Below are 17,220 nucleotides of genomic sequence, written 5' to 3'. Positions count from 1 at the left end.
CAGATGGAGTTTAATTTAGATAAATGTGAGGTGATGCATTTTGTCAGATCGAATCAGGCCAGGACCTACTCAGTTAATGGTATGGCGTTGGGGAGAGTTATAGAACAAAGAGATCTAGGGGTACAGGTTCATAGCTCCTTGAAGGTTGAGTCGCAGGTGGACAGGGTGGTGAAGAAGGCATTCGGCATGCTTGGTTTCATTGGTCAGAACACTGAATACAGGAGTTGGGATGTCTTGTTGAAGTTGTACAAGACATTGGTACGGCCACACTTGGAATACTGTGTGCAGTTCTGGTCACCCTATTATAGAAAGGATATTATTAAACTGGAAAGAGTGCAGAAAAGATTTACTAGGATGTTGCCGGGACTTGATGGTTTGAGTTATAAGGAGAGGCTGGATAGACTGGGACTTTTTTCCCTGGAGCATAGGAGGCTTAGGGGTGATCTTATAGAGGTCTATAAAATAATGAGGGGCATAGATAAGGTAGATAGTCAACATCTTTTCCCAAAGGTAGGGGAGTCTAAAACTAGAGGGCATAGGTTTAAGGTGAGAGGGGAGAGATTCAGAAGGGCCCAGAGGGGCAATTTCTTCACTCAGAGGGTAGTGAGTGTCTGGAATGGGCTGCAAGAGGTAGTAGTAGAGGCGGGTACAATTGTGTCTTTTAAAAAGCATTTAGATAGTTACATGGGTAAGATGGGTATAGAGGGTTATGGGCCAAGTGTGGGCAACTGGGACTAGCTTAATGGTAAAAACTGGGCGGCATGGACTGGTTGGGCCGAAGGGCCTGTTTCCATGCTGTAAACTTCTATGATTCTATGATCTATGATTCTAACCACAATGTTTATAAACATCTAGTTATGATTGACAGCTCATGGATCACATAGAAGACAGTTAAGTGCTCTCATTTCCTATTTTTAAAAATAAATTTAGAGTACCCAATTCATTTTTTCCAATTAAGGGGCAATTTAGCAGGCCAATCCACCTAGTCTGCACATCTTTGGGTTGTGTGGGCAAAACACACGCAAACACGGGGAGATTGTGGAAACTCCACACGGACAGTGACCCAGAGCCGGGATCGAATCTGGGACCTCGGCGCCGTGAGGCAGCAAGCAGGGCTAACCCACTGTGCCACCGTGTTGCTCTCTCACTTCCTATTTTTCTCTGCAAAAAGCACTTAACCTCACGGGGTGAGGTTGGCACGATTTGCATTGTGGGAGGGCACAATTTGCAATGTGGCGGGGGATGATGTCCCTCCGATGGACTTTGGGGGCAATGCCCTTAAGAATTATCCTCCACATTGGCCCACTGCAGGTTCACCATGTAAATACTGCACCGATTGTCACCTACGTGAGTCCCTGCTCAGAGGACCAGAGAATCACGTGGGCTTTGCAAATATATTGCCCGGCCTATTAATAGGATGAAAATGATTTCATCTGACCCATTTGCATCCTCCCGCTGTTGCGCGGTGCGAACCTCGATGTTGCCACTAGTGGGGCACCAGAATATCGGAAATGTGTTTTTGCCTGATGCTGGATTTTCTGTCCGCATCGGGAACTTCACCATAGGCAGCGGGCAGCAGAGAATCCAGGCCATAATCTTGAAATTAATTCAAGATTTACGAATAAAATCAAGAGACATTCTTTTCATGCAAAGGGTCCTGGAAATCTACAATCCTCCGCAACCCCGCCCCAAGGCCCCCCAGGTTTACTAACATGTTCAAGTCTAAGATCAACAGGATTTTGCTCTGAAGGTATTAAGGGATATGAGAAAAGTGGGTGAATGGGGTTGAGATACAGAACAACTATTGCCTAAGGGTGGCGCTGACTCATGGTGGCTGAATACCTTCCTCCTGCTCCTATATTCTTTCATACATAATTATAATTATGATTTGATTGTCCTTCTGGCTCAAGTTAGCTGTATTGTATATGTGGTTTATGCATTGATGAATTAATTGCACTGATAACCAACTGCAGACATTCTTGTTGAATAGTTGTCTCCTTGTGATGTTTGGGTTGGTCACTTCTGCTGGCTAGTTTCTTGATTTATGCCCACTAAGTTGCCGCATTTAGCTAACTAATTGTTGCAAGAATTTGTCAGAAATCTTTGGATCCTCACTGTCTTCAGGTGATGTCCCAGAGGACTGGAGAATAGCCAATGTTGTTCCTTTGTTTAAGAAGGATAGCAAGGATAATCCAGGGAACTACAGGCTGGTGAGCCTTACGTAAGTGGTAGGGAAATTACTGGAGAGAATTCTTTGAGACAGGATCTATTCCCATTTGGAAGCAAATGGACGTATTAGTGAGAGGCAGCATGGTTTTGTGAAGGGGAGGTAATGTCTCACTAACTTGATAGAGTTTTTTGAAGAGGTCACAAAGATGATTGATGCAGGTAGGGCAGTGGATGTTGTCTATATGGACTTCAGTAAGGCCTTTGACAAGGTCCCTCATGGTAGACTGGTACAAAAGATGAAGTCACACAGGATCAGGGGTGAGCTGGCAAGGTGGATACAGAACTGGCTAGGTCACAGCAGGCAGAGAGTAGCATTGGAAGGGTGCTTTTCTAATTGGAGGGCTAAGACTAGTGGTGTTCCGCAGGGATCAGTGCTGGGACCTTTGCTGTTCGTAGTACATATAAATGATTTGGAGGAAAATGTAACTGGTCTGATTAGTAAGTTTGCAGACGACACAAAGGTTGGTGGTATTGTGGATAGCGATGAGGACTGTCAGAGGATACAGCAGGATTTAGATCATTTGGAGACTTGGGCGTAGAGATGACAGGTGGAGTTTAATCCGGACAAATGTGAGGTAATGCATTTTGGAAGGTCTAATGCAGGTAGGGAATATACAGTGAATGGTAGAACCCTCAAGAGTATTGAAATTCAGAGAGATCTAGGTGTACAGGTCCACAGGTCACTGAAAGGGGCAACACAGGTGGAGAAGGCATACGGCATGCTTGCCTTCATTGGCCGGGGCATTGAGTATAAGAATTGGCAAGTCATGTTGCAACTGTATAGAACCTTAGTTAGGCCACACTTGGAGTATCGTGTTCAATTCTGGTCGCCACACTACCAGAAGGATGTGGAGGCTTTAGAGAGGGTGCAGAAGAGATTTACCAGAATGTTGCCTGGTATGGAGGGCATTAGCTATGAGGAGTGGTTGAATAAACGCGGTTTGTTCTCACTGGAATGACAGAGGTTGAGGGGCGACCTGATAGAGGTCTACAAAATTATGAGGGGCATAGGCAGAGTGGATAGTCAGATGCTTTTTCCCAGGGTAGAGGGGTCAATTACTAGGGGGCATAGGTTTAATGTGCGAGGGGCAAAGTTAGAGTAGATGTACAAGGCAAGTTTTGTACACAGAGGGTAGTGGGTGCCTGGAACTCGCTGCCGGAGGGGGTGGTGGAAGCAGGGACGACAGTGACGTTTAAGAGGCATCTTGACAAATACATGAATAGGATGGGAATAGAGGGATACGGATCCAGGAAGTGTAGAAGATTGTAGTTTAGTCAGGCAGCATGGTCGGCATGGGCTTGGAGGGCCAAAGGGCCTGTTCCTGTACTGTACTTTTCTTTGTTCTTTGAATTGAAAGATCTTCTCTCTAATTTCTAGCTAGATACCAGAATTATTGCTCTGATGATTTGTTATGATCAAAGCTGAGACTGTTCATTTATCAAAGCTCACAACACATGAAAAGCTTTGAAATTCCCTGCGATCCTTTCAAATTCTTTATATTCATTCAATTTCACTGTTCAGTACATTTAACTCGCCTTTGATGGACAGCTTAATGGTTTATTCATAGCAGGCAGGAAGTTTGTTTATTTATCTTTCCTTTCATACATGAATGCATCAGATGTACCCCCATTGATCCTAACCGTAATGCCTCTAAACATCCTTGTTCTGATTGACATCTGCCTCCAACTTCAAAAATGCTAAGTGCTTTCAGCTCCTCTTGTGGTGAGAAAAGATACTGCACTGTGAAAATAATAATAATAAACATTAACACTGCACTGAAGTTACTGTGAAAAGCCCCTAGTCGCCACATTCCGGCACCTGTTTGGGTACACAGAGGGAGAATTCAGAATGTCCAAATGACCGAACAGCACGACTTTTGGGACTTGTGGGAAGAAAGCAGAGGACCCGGAGAAACCCACGCAGACACAGGGAGAACGTGCAGACTCCACACAGACAGTGACCCAAGCCGGGAATCGAACCTGGGACCTTCGAGCTGTGAAGCAACAGTGCCACCCGCAGTGCAACCTTGCCACCCATATTGAATGAATACAAAGAATTTCAGAGGATCTCAGTGGATTTCAAAGCGTTTCAAGTGTTGTAATCTTTCTAGGAAAGCTCAGAGACTTCAAACATCTGCAGTGTTAAAAGCATGGTGTTGAGCGAACAATGTGACGAAAGGGAAAGTACTTGAGACTTCCTGGTTTGTATTTTCAATGATCTGTCTGATCTGTTTACCAGCTGTTAGGCAGAGCAGTTCAAACTGAGAAGGCCACAATTCACAGACAAGGATGATGATTTTGAACAGAGAGCTGTCTGGCATCACCATTACAAGAGTGATCTTCAGGTTGTCCAGGGCTAGAAAGGACAGTCCAGACATGGAACCCCCTTGCTGGGGGAAAGTCCTAAGCTCAACCCCTTGCATCCATCCCCAGCCCATGCAACACCCAAGACACCTGGGGGACCCTCCCTCTTCAGTCAGGCAGTGGCAGAAGGGGCACTTGAGTAATGGACTTACCGCCTTGTCCCCCCTCAGATTCCACAGCCTGGTGCTGGAGGCAATGTACCATTGGCAATGCCAAGGGTCAGGCCCTAAGGGGTCAGGGGGTGGTGGCTGAGGGAGGGATGACTGAGAGGGGGTTGAGTCACTTCCATGTGTGGGTGGTGCGGGGTGACCCATTATTTCCATGGTGGGGGGATGATGCCCCTTTTTGCTGAGGGGTTGAGAGTGCACCCCTTGTCACTGGGGGTCAACATTTCCATTGTGGGGGGTAGTGGGGGCCTGTCTGTGGATGCTGGGATTGGGGTGCTTGTTAAAAATGGCGGCCCAAGACTGATAAGAACAGTTTGGCAGGCTTGCTACTTGCTATGCATAGTTTAGCAGACTAAAGGTGAGGGAATCCTAAATCGGCAATGTTCCTAGTGCCATCAGGAAACACTTCAGTTTTTCCACTGGCGGGAGCATTTAATCTCAAAGCCAAAGATGTGCGCCCATTCTGTAATTACAAAGCAAAAAAAATGTTTCCATTATGTGTTTACATCTCTCAGTGGGGCATCAGGCCAATCCACATCCAATAATCTACTCTGAAAATGCTGTTCCCATTTTAATAGCTGTGACAAGCTTCACCATAGCAGCTGAGACAATCCATAACATTCTAAAACAATCAGACGTATTGAGACATGGACGGCATGGTGGCACAATGGTTAACACTGATGCCTCAGAGTGCCAGTGACCTGGGTTCAATTACAGCCTTGGGTCACTGTTAGTGTGGAGTTTGCACATTTTCCACTTGTCTGTGTGAGTTTTCTCCGGGTGCGCACCACCCACAGTCCAAAGATGTGCAGGTTAGATGGATTGGCGATGCTAAATTGCTCTTTAGTGTCTAAAAAGATGTGTACGTTAGATTAAGGGGTGAGTGAGCTTGGGTGAAGGACTCTATCAGATGTCAGCACAGCCTATCTCCTAGTGTTAACAGATCCTACAAAATATCCCAGCATCTGGAACTAAGCAGTTCTTCCTTGGGCTATACCACATTTACATACTGAGTTTCATTGAAATCCGCCCATGAATGTCTGAGATATATTGTACTGCTAACATATTAGTGTGGATTGAAGACTGGCTGGCTTGCAGAAAAGAGAGAGTATGCATTATTGGGTCTTATTCTGATTGGCAGGATGTGATGTGTGGGGTTACAGGAGTCTGCTCTGGGGCCTCAAAGTTTTACAATTTATATCAATGACTTTGAAGAGGGAAGCAAAGGCTTGCCAGTTAAATTTTCAGATGACACAAAGATAGGTAGGAAAGTATGTTGTGAAGAGGATATAAGGAGGTTGCAGATGGATTAAGATAGGTTTAGTGAATGGGCAATAATCTGGTAGATAGGGTACAATGTGAGAAAATGTGAAGTTATTCACTGTGGCAAAAAGAATAAATAAGTAGATTATTACTTAAACAGAGAACGACTGCAGAATTCCAAGATGCATTGGGATCTAGGTGTCCTAGTGCACGGGTCACAAAAAAGTTAGTATGCAGGCACATCAAGTAATTAAGAAGGCTAATGGAATGCTATCCTTTATTGCTAGAGGAATTGAACATAAGTTTTACAAGGCATTGGTGAGGCCACATTTTGAATAATGTGCAGAATTTTGTCTTATTTGAGGGAGGATGTAAATGTATTGAGGATGGTTCAAAGAAGGTATATTAGATTGATGTCTGGTATGAGCAGGTTATCTTATAAAGAAAGGTTGTAAAGACTGGGCTTGTTTACACTGGAGTTTAGAGTGAGGGGTGACTTGATTGAAATATATGAAATCCTGAATGGTCTCGACAAGGTGGACGTGGATAGGATGGTTCCTCTTGTGGGCGAGTCCAGAGCTAGGGCTCACTGTTTTGAAATTGGGGGTCGTCCTTTTAGGACAGAGGTGAAGAGAGTTATTTTCTCTCTGAAGGCTGTGCAACTTTGGAACTCTCTGTCTGAGGAGGCAGTGGAGCAGGGTCACTGAAGCTTTTTTAAGGCAGTGGGAGATAATTTCTTGTTTGACAAAGGGAACAAAGATTATCAGGGATAGATGGGAATGTGGAATTCGAAAGACAAACAGATCTGCCAATTGAGTCCCTTTGTTAGACAGAACAAAATGGCAGTGGGGCGGAGTGAGCAAGCACAGCATCGTGCAAGACACAAATCAGGAAAAGTGAATTCTTCAAAGCAGAATAGCAGGATTGAAATGAGATCAAACGGATGTTTTGAAAAGATCAGTGAGGCAATGACATGACATTGAATGAACACCAGGCTTGGAAATTGGTGAGGAGAGGAGAAAAGTCATGGGATGGATGCCAGAATAAGGGAGATTTTAAAGGAGTTGCAGTGGAAATTTCCGCTCCACCACCCACTTGTAGGTGGGACAACTGTTTCCGTCTGTTCTTGGCCTAATATGCTGCATTTGCTGTTTTGAACAGCCCAAAGGCAGTTTGAATGACCAATTTGCCATGTTACCTCTGTTTTGTCTGCAGGCTGTGGCTTGCTTTTCCCACTCTGCCACTTTATCTCACCTCTGGCATTGCTTCACTCTCGCTCAATTCACTGCATGGCATTTGAATTGTTTTTTGTTAAATAGGGTAATAATAACAGTTAATTATATAATCTATTGAACATTTGGCCTTTCACTGCCCCTTTCCAGCTCCTTGAGCAGCGCATGGACAGCCAGCTGGAGACGCCCACTGGTCGGAAGCTCATTAGCCCTGTCGGGAGGTGCAGGCCAACCGACGACAGCCAACAAGGAAACAATTCCAGAGGGTGGGTCAACAGAGAATACATAGAACAACAATAGCAACAAAAACAGCTCAATTAATATGGGAACTTTAAACTAGAAATAAACACTCCAAGGCAAAAATGAAAATATATCACCAAGTCAATAAAAGCTGAGTGGTTTACCATGAACTGGTCAAATTGTTAACAGAAGGCCAAATGTTCAATAGATTATATAATTAACTGATGTTATTATCCAATTTAACACAAAAACAATTCAAATGCAATGCTTAGAAGATGTGAAGAAAGCCATGATCAGGGGCGAAACTCTCCGGAAACGGCGCGATGTCCGCCGACTGGCACCCAAAACGGCGCAAATCAGTTGGGCATCGCGCCGCCCCAAAGGTGTGGAATGCTCCGCATCTTTGGGGGCCGAGCCCCAACCTTAAGGGGCTAGGCCCGCGCCGGACAAATTTCCGCCCCGCCAGCTGGCGGAAAAGGCCGTTGGTGCCCCGCCAGCTGGCGCGGAAATTACATCTCCGGGCGGCGCATGCGCGGGTGGGTCAGCGGCCGCTGACGGCATCCCTGCGCATGCGCAGTGGAGGGAGTCTCTTCCGCCTCCTCCATGGTGGAGACCGTGGCGAAGGCGGAAGGGAAAGAGTGCCCCCACGGCACAGGCCCGTCCGCGGATCGGTGGGCCCCGATCGCGGGCCAGGCCACCGTGGGGGTACCCCCCAGGGCCAGATCGGCCCGCGACCCCCCCCAGGACCCCGGAGCCCGCCCGCGCCGCCTTGTCCCGCTGGTAAGGTAGGTGGTTTAATCTACGCCGGCGGGACAGGCATTTTAGCGGCGGGACTTCGGCCCATCCGGGCTGGAGAATCGCGGGTGGGGGGGCCCGCCAACCGGCGCGATTCCCGCCCCCACCGAATATCCGGTGGTGGAGAATTCGGCAACCGGCGGGGGCGGGATTCACGCCAGCCCCCGGCGATTCTCCGACCCGTCGGGGGGGTCGGAGAATTTCGCCCCAGATCTTTATTTTCGATGCAGCATTTTTATCTTTTTTTCTTATTGGAAGTAAAACACCTGACTGATGGGATTGGGAACAAAATTACTTTTAGTGTCTCTTGTATAAAACACAAAAGTTAGCAAAAGATGAATAGAAATAAAATCATTGTGATCGTTTCAATGTATTATCCCACACTAGGTCATGTTTGCCCATCAATCCATCTTCATTGACTTCTCTTGGTTCTCTATATTCCAACACACTGAGATCTAAATCCCTGAGTTTGTGTACATGATTTGCACCAACTAAATCTGCAACTTTCACCAACTCTTCATCCCTGTGTTAAACCTTTGGCCATCTGCCTCTTAAACCCATTCCAAGTGTTGCTTATCTGGGAGCAAAGCTCCCTGTCATCAGGAAATCCTTCCCTAATCCACTTTGCTTTTCTATTTACCTCCCTGCTACTTTTTAAAAAAAGTTTTGCTTAAAGACCTTAACAAGAGCTGAGTTTAAAAAAGCATGTTATTATTGGATGACAGCTCAGTGACCTGAGAGTTAGAGATCATCTCCGACCCCCCGCCGTGTCGGAGAATCAGCGGGTGGAAGCGTGAATCACGCCCCCGCCGGCTGCCGAATACTCCGGCGCCGGGGATTTAGCGATAGCAGGAATCGCGCTGCGCCGGTCGGCGGCTACTGGCCCGGCGATTCTCCGGCCCGCGATTGGCCGAGTGGCCGACCATTTTTGGCCGGTCCCGCCGGCGTAAATTAGGTACTTACCGGCGGGACCTGGCAGGGCGGGCGGCCTCCGGGGTCCTTGGGGGGCGCGGGGCGATCTGGCCCCGGGAGGTGCCCCCACGGTGGCCTGGCCCGCGATCGGGGCCCACCGATCCGCGGGCGGGCCTGTGCCATGGGGGCACTCTATTCCTCCGCATCAGCTGCTATTCCTCCGCGATGGCTGACGCAGAGATGAACCCCCCTGCACATGCGCTGGGATGGCGCCAGCACACGCTGGCGCTCCCGCGAATGCGCCAACTCACGCCAGCTGGGGGAGGCCCTTTGGCGCCGGTTGGTGTGGCGCCAAGCCCCTTTCCCGCGGCCGGCGCGGCGCAAACCACTCCGGCGCCGGTCTAGCCTCTGAAGGTGCAGAGGATTCCACACCTTTGGGCGGCCCGACGCCGGAGTGGTTCATGCCATTCCTTCCTGCCGGAGTTGCCTGCCCCGTCGATTCCCACAGAATCCGCCTCTGAAGGTCATCGAAACTTTCTAGCTCAGGTCAACTTGCCCATTTCCCCTGTGTTTTCACTCACCCTTGTACAGTTAGCACTTTGCTGTTATGTGACTTTCTGTATTTAAACAAAAGTGGAAATTTCAAAGTTCTTTCCTGCGATTGCTTTCGTAGATTGTATCTTGCAGCATTGCAATTATGAGGTAGAAATCAGAAAATGTAACAATTCCCTAGTTAAAGGCTCTTTCCTCGGAATCATTATCCTCGAGCCAGTTACATTTTTAGTTATTCCCAGGTAGTGCAGCTGCTGAACATATTCCATCTGAAACCAGAGGTTGTGTCCATTTGCTAACTCTTTGCAGTTATCTGAATGAGTTCCAGAATTTTTAGTCAGTGTAGTTAATGCCACTGAGGTACAAAAAGATTTCCCTTACTACCTGTACTGGACACCATCAAAATGATCAGTTTATTTATCTTCATGGCCCCAACGATATTTCAAACAGAATTATTTCTTCACGAAATGTATGGAATAGGATTACACATTACATGCAAATCTCAAAAAATCCTTATTTTTTTGTAAATTGCACTGGAGCTGCTAAATACTAAATTGTTATTTCATAACATGATCAAAATTCCATAGAATCGCTACAGTGCCATTCGGCCCATCAAGTCTGCACCAACTCTCTGAAAGGACTCCCGACCTAGCACAACTCCTCCGCCCTAATCCTGCACCTCCATATCCCGACCTAATTTGCACCTCATTTGGACACAAAGGGGCAATTTAGCAGGGCCAATCCACCCAACCTTGTGATGCCTTTCACCCCCTGATGACAATGGATTTGGGGCGGCACGGTGGCACAGTGGTTAGCACACAGCACCAGGGACCCAGGTTAAATTCCGGCCTTGGATGACTGTCTGCGTGGGTTTCCCCCGGGTGCTCCAGTTTCCTCCCACAGTCCAAAGATGTGCAGGTAAGGTGGATAGGCAATGATAAATTTGATAAATTGGCCCTTAGTGTCTAAAAGGTTAGGTGGGGTCATGGGGATGAGGTGGGGGTGTGGCCTAGGTAGAGCGCTCTTCCCAAGGGCTGATGCAGACTCGATGGGTCAAATGACCCCCTTCTACACTGTAGAGATTATATGATCATGCACGTCTACGCCCGATACCCAGGCAGCGTGCAGGACACCTTCATCCTGGCACACTCAATGTTTACTAACACATACCCAGGTGAAGGGTTGGCTCTTGGGCATCAGGGGTTATCCGCTGTGGTCATGGCTAATGATGCCCATCTAGAGGCCACAAATCAACGCAGAGACTCGCTACGACACCCATGCCACGACTAGGGATGTGATCGAGTGGTGCATCGGAGTCCTGAAGATCCATCTTTCTCACTATAGGATGCAGGCCCCGCGTTGGCAGGAACAGCGAATCTTGTCCATGGGATGGAGGATGTTGACAACCCGCTCTACGATGAGCTCTGCATCATTTGATAGCGTCTGACTCCTGCCCAGGATAGCACTTTCCACTGTCCGCCTGGGTGATCCCTGCATGCAAGCTGGTCATTCTATCACACAGTCCCATTGAACCCTTGGGGTGGTGACGTTGGGGATAGGGCCCAGGGTAGGGTGGGGAGGGAGTAGAAGGGAGGGGCCCAGGTACCGGGGCAAAAAACGGTGGATGAGCTGGGGGCTCGGCCAGTGCCTTCCCCCAACAGCCGCCCACCTCTCCCCCACCCGAAGCAGCCCCTCTGCATGCATACCAACCCATCCCTCACTCCCATCTGACAGAGCACCGAGGCAGGTTGGAACTTTTGTAAACAGGTGTTTATTGTGCACAGGTGAACAATTGTCTACAGATTTGTGACCTAGCCCCCAAAGCTTTCAGTGCGCTGCACCTGTTCCAACTTAACTGGTGTCTACCTTTCTGGCATTAGGGGGCCATAATGCTAGATCCCCAGGTGGCTATCTAGGCATTACATCAGGGGTGGAGGTGACCTGCTGCGATTCCCGCCCTGTGGCCTGGGTTCCCTTTGGCGGCGGTCCTCTGAAGCGACTGGCCCAGTTGGGTCTGGTGGACTCTCGGGTGTCCCAGTTGGCATGGTGCCCCTTTTTTCTGCCCGCTGCCCAATGGACGCGCCAGGAACAGACAGGTTGAGTTTGAGGTGCTTTGGTGTTCCGGCACCTCCCCTGCGGGGGTCACCTGTCCTCCTCCCTTGGGGTGCACAATGCCCCGATGGCCATTGTTGCTAACTTTTGGTTGGTTCTTATTTTGGCTCAGACACAGCAGTAAATGTTGCCCATTGTATCTTTACTTAATTTGCTCTGTTTCTATTACCTTTGCTCTAGAGTCGCCAGGTATCTTTATGATACCACCACGAGGTTCAAGTTCAAGTACTGATCAATAACTCAATACACCAGTTAGTAAGTTTCAAATCAAAACACATTTATTATACACAGTCAATCGCTACTCATGCATAAAACTCTACTTACTAGACTATCTCTAACACTATAGGCCTATACTTAGCTTTGGACTGGCCCACCAGGTCAGGGGAACAAATGGCCTTTCGTTCGGGTTATGAATCTGCAGGCTTCAAAGCTGGAACGGACTAGTAGCTAGGAGCGCCTATCTCGTAGCGTGCGTTGGCTGGAGACTTACTTGGTTGGTGCAGCAACTAGGCAGTTCACTGTCAAGGGTTGGTTCGAGCTGCTGAGTGACCCTGCCAAGAAGGACGAATTGAACTTGGGGACTCTATTTTATAGTCCCCATGGGCTTCCTGCCCTTTTGGGCGGACCCCGTACCTGGTTCCAAGTGATTGGACTGCGTTCCGATCACTTAGATCGATTTCTCCAATACTGGAGCTGCTCCCTGATCGCTGGGCGGTTCCTGAGTGTCCGTTGGCCTTCCTTTGTCTTGGCTCCTGCTGGCGCCGAGGTGTCTGGCTTGACCTTGTTTTACTAAATGTTTCCAATTGTTCCCGGGGATCGCTCATTAATATGCAGATGGTCGGTAGTTTCAGTGCTGTCTGGGTTTCTGCAAAGTCTAATACACAGCAAACTTTGCACCTGCTAGTTTTTCCTGGCTTGACTGAATTTCCCTGTATTCTTTGCGGGTCACCATTTTAAAGTCGGGAAGTGGCCAACCCAGGTGGCTACACCATGCCTTGGGATGGAGATGTAGCTGGAGTGGGTTCCGGGGGCTCCCCCGCCACTTACCAGTGCCAGTCTTGGAGGCACGCTCTTGTATTGGCCAGTGTCTCAATGATCGCAGCAATGGTGCACAGGGAATGGGCCACTTCTCCCTGGGGCTGTGCCACATCCCTCTGTGACTGGCTGAGGTCAGCCAGCGCCCGGGTAATGCCGTCGACGCACGCAGCCATAACTTGTTGCAACTGGGCCACGGTCAGGAGCGCTGTAGCAATGTCCAGGTGGCCCTAGTACTTAGCTGCCTGAGACAGGGCCACTCTGTCATGTGCCTCGGCCACCGGCCACAGACTTTGGACATCCTGATCAATGGCCGATCCCTTCACCCCCTAAGGCCTCCACCGTGGACGCCGCCCGTTCAATGTTGGCCTGGGGAGTACGCATAGTCGGCACTTCCTCCTGCCCCCTACAGGCGGTTGGACTCCTCCAACTGCATCTGCAGGGCTAGGTTGCTGTCACCCCGGCATGAAATCCCTGGCTCTGTGTTTGCATCCCCAGCATCGATGGGACCCCCCTTTCCAGAAGCCAGATTCCCGTTTGACGGCAGCTAGTCCCTGGGATTAGGTCCCCTCCGACTGTCCGCCCCTGGGGGGTCCCCACCTGATGTACTGCTGCATGTGTGTGGCACGCGGCAGTTAGTGCCCCAGGAGCATCTTCACTATAATGCCCAGACCAAGGTGAGTGTCTCAGGGATGATGGAGGGTGTTGGAGACAGTTGCGACAGAAAGTCAGTGTCATCCCCGGACTGGTGTTCTGGGGTGCCGCGGACTGGTGTTTGAGGGCTCGTATATCTGTCCGATCCCGCCTCATCATTCGACGGGTCATGGGTTTGTGGCTGGGAGTGTGGGATACCAGAAGGTCCCACCTCTTCACCAGTTGGTCCTGCAAGATACAAGACATGAGGTATGGTTGAATCGTAGGTTGGGGTGGTGGAGGGGTGGTGTGGAGATGGTGGGGTGCTGGGGTGGGGGTGTGGGGGTGGTACCACGCAAGCCATAGGGACACCTCAACTCAGCGGCAGTTCACCTGTTTCCCAGATGCCAACCTCCGCCTCAATGACTGTCTTGGTCCAATGCCCGCCGCCCCGTGACGGTAGGGGCCACAGATCTAGCTAGCCCCCTCCAGTCTTCTCCCTCTACCTGCAGTTGTGCGCCACCTCCTCCTGAGGGAGGGCAAACAGGAAATGCAGAGTGTTTGGCAGTCAGACGCGGGCAGCACAAGGGGTGGGTAGCTGGTGAGCAGGCCACCCGGCCATGGCTTGCAGTATAGATGTCTGCATGTGGTGCAGGGTCGAGCGCGAGCAGACTGCCGGTGGGTGGAATTCGGTCACCCTCTGGCAGCGGGTGGGGGGAGGGAGGGGTGTGGCTGTGTGGGACATGGGTTGGTGCCAGGGGCATGGTACTGGCTACTCACCCTGGCCACCCTGAGGAGGTCATGCAGCTTTTTCCGGCATTACTGGCCGGTCCTGATGGGGGGCCCATGGCGCTTCACGGCCTCTGCCACCTGCGCCCAGGCCTGGTGTACGGCAGCAGGTGGCAGCCTCGTTCCCACCCCGGGGAACAGGGTGCCCCGCCTCTTCTCCAGGGCACTCGACAGGGTCTCAAGCTCCGCATCTGCAAAATGGGGTGCCATTCTCCATGCTGCCATTTTGTTGGCTGAACTGAGTGTGTGTGAGGTGTGGAGCACTGATATGTGACTGCACCTTGTCAGCCTTTCGAGTGCCAATCCCGACACTGGCGAATCGGGAGCCGTTTTGCATTGGAATTGCATTAGTTCCAAGTGGCGCCGGTGCTAGCCTATTAATGGATCATGAATTCCTCTGGGGTCGGCGCTGCTTTCGTGATCACAGAACACCACCGATTCAGTCCTAGCGTCAACACTTATTGGGTGCGATTGTCTGAGTCCCGCGCCGGGCCGGAGAATCGCCGCAACCACGCCACGCTGCCCCGACGCCGGCGCGCGATTCTCCGCGGTGCGAAGAATCGGCGCCATTTGCGCCAGCGCGTTTGGCGCGTCGCCAGTCGCGGGCCGCTATTCGCTGGCCGCTATCCGCGGCCGCGCCACCGATTCTCCGGCCCAATGGGCCGAGCGGCAGTGCGGAAACGGCAGAGTCCCGCCGGTGCCGTTCACCCCTGGTCGCTGCCGCCAGTAACTCTGCGCGAACGGTCGGGGGGTGGCCTGTGGGGGGTGGGGTGGGGGGCTCCATCCCAGGGGGGTGCCTCCGATGGGGTCTGACCCACGATCGGGACCCACCAATCGGCGGGCCGGTCTTTCCCCGCCTGGGCCTACTTTGTTGCACGGCTGACCCCTGAACCCCCACCCCATGTTACGCAGGGGCTGACACGCTGATGAAGTCCCCCGCGCAGGCGCAGGTTGGTGCGGCCCAACTGCGCGTGCGTTGGTTTGTACAACCCAACTGCGCATGCGCGAGTCGGTGCGGTACCCATTTGGTGCCGGGAAGGGAGGCTGGAGCGGCGTGAACCGCTCCAGCGCCATGCTGACCCCCTGTTGGGGCCAGAATCGGTTGTCCCCATGCCCGTTTTGCACCATCGTGAAACGTGACGGCGTTCACGACGGCGCGAACACTTAGTCTCCATTTTGGAGAATCGCGCCCATAGTCTCTGAAGCGGAGAATCCCGCCCGATTTTAGTTCCGCTGACTTTCATTGAAACAAAAAGTGGGAGTGGGATTTAATGGGTGGTCAATCTATTATTGTGGAGTGTATAAACTAATGTGGCAGGGGGATGGGAACCAATGCAGGAAGTCGTAAAGTAGTAAAACAGGGACAGAAACAAAAGGCAGTAAGAGGGAAAGTGTAAGGCAGAGAAGCCATAGTCAAAAATCAAAAAGGGCGACAGTACAAGGTACAGTGACTGAGGAGAGCTCAGTGAATAGGCCCAGTAATACTAAAAGGAATAAAACGGGAAGTAAAAACATAAATGGAAAGCGACGCGGCAGATTGTTACATAAAGATATGGGTTCAACGACTAGGAAAATTAGGAGAAAAGTGAAGAGGTAAAATAACTGAGGAGAGGTTACTGATCAAGGTGTTAAGATTCAAAACAGAGGTATAAAAGCCAACATAAGTGTGCTTTACATGAATGCTCGTAGTATTTGGAATAAGGTAAATGAGTTGATGGCGCAAATTATCGTAAATGACTATGATTTAGTGGCCATTACTGAAACATGGTTAAAGGATGGTCACGACTAGGAGTTAAAAATCCAAGGATATCAAATATTCGGAAGGACAGAGTGGATGATAAGGGAGGTGGTGTAGCTCTGTTATTTAAAGATGACATCCGGGCAATAGTAAGGGGCGACATCGGTGCTATGGAGGATAAGGTTGAATCCATTTGGGTGGAAATCAGGAATAGTGAGGCGGAAAAGTCACTGATGGGAGTAGTCTATAGGCCACCAAATAGTAACATTATGGTGGGGCAGGCAATAAACAAAGAAATAACTGATGCATGTAGAAATGGTACAGCAGTTATCATGGGGGATTTTAATCTACATGTCAATTGGTTTAACCAGGTCGGTCAAGGCAGACTTGAGGAGGAGTTTATTGAATGTATCTGCGATAGTTTCCCAGAACAGTATGAAATGGAACCTAAAAGGGAACAAGCGGTCCTAGATCTGGTCCTGTGTAATGAGACAGGATTGATTAATGATCTCATTGTTAGGGATCGTCTTGGAAGGAGTGATCACAATATGGTGGCATTTAAAATACAGATGGAGGGTGAGAAGGTAAAATCAAATACTCGTGTTTTGTGCTCAAACAAAGGAGATTACAATGGGATGAGAGAAGAGCTAGCTAAGGTAGACTGGGAGCAAATACTTTATGGTGAAACAGTTGAGAAACAGTGGAGAACCTTCCAAGTGATTTTTCACAGTGCTCAGCAAAGGTTTATACCAACAAAAAGGAAGGATGGGAGAAAGAGGGAAGATCGGCCGTGGATATCTAACGAAATAAGGGAGAGTATCAAATTGAAGGAAAAAGCATACAAAGTGGCAAAGATTAGTGGACTGGAACATCTTTAGGGGGCAACAGAAAGCTACTAAAAAAGCTATAAAGAAGAGTAAGATAGATTATGAGAGTAAACTTGCTCAGAATATAAAAACAGATCGTAAAAGTTTATACAAATATATAAAACAAAAAACAGTGGCTAAGGTAAAAATTGGTCCTTTAGAGGATGAGAAGGGGGATTAAATAATGGGAGATGAGGAAATGGCTGAGGAACTGAACAGGTTTTTTGGGTCAGTCTTCACAGTGGAAGACACAAATAACATGCCAGTGACTGATGGAAATGAGGCTATGACAG

Source organism: Scyliorhinus torazame, chromosome 13 (assembly GCF_047496885.1).
Source record: "Scyliorhinus torazame isolate Kashiwa2021f chromosome 13, sScyTor2.1, whole genome shotgun sequence".
NCBI classification, from domain to species: Eukaryota; Metazoa; Chordata; class Chondrichthyes; order Carcharhiniformes; family Scyliorhinidae; genus Scyliorhinus; species Scyliorhinus torazame.
The sequence above is the reverse complement of the archived record's forward strand: the minus strand, read 5'-3'. Positions refer to the sequence as shown.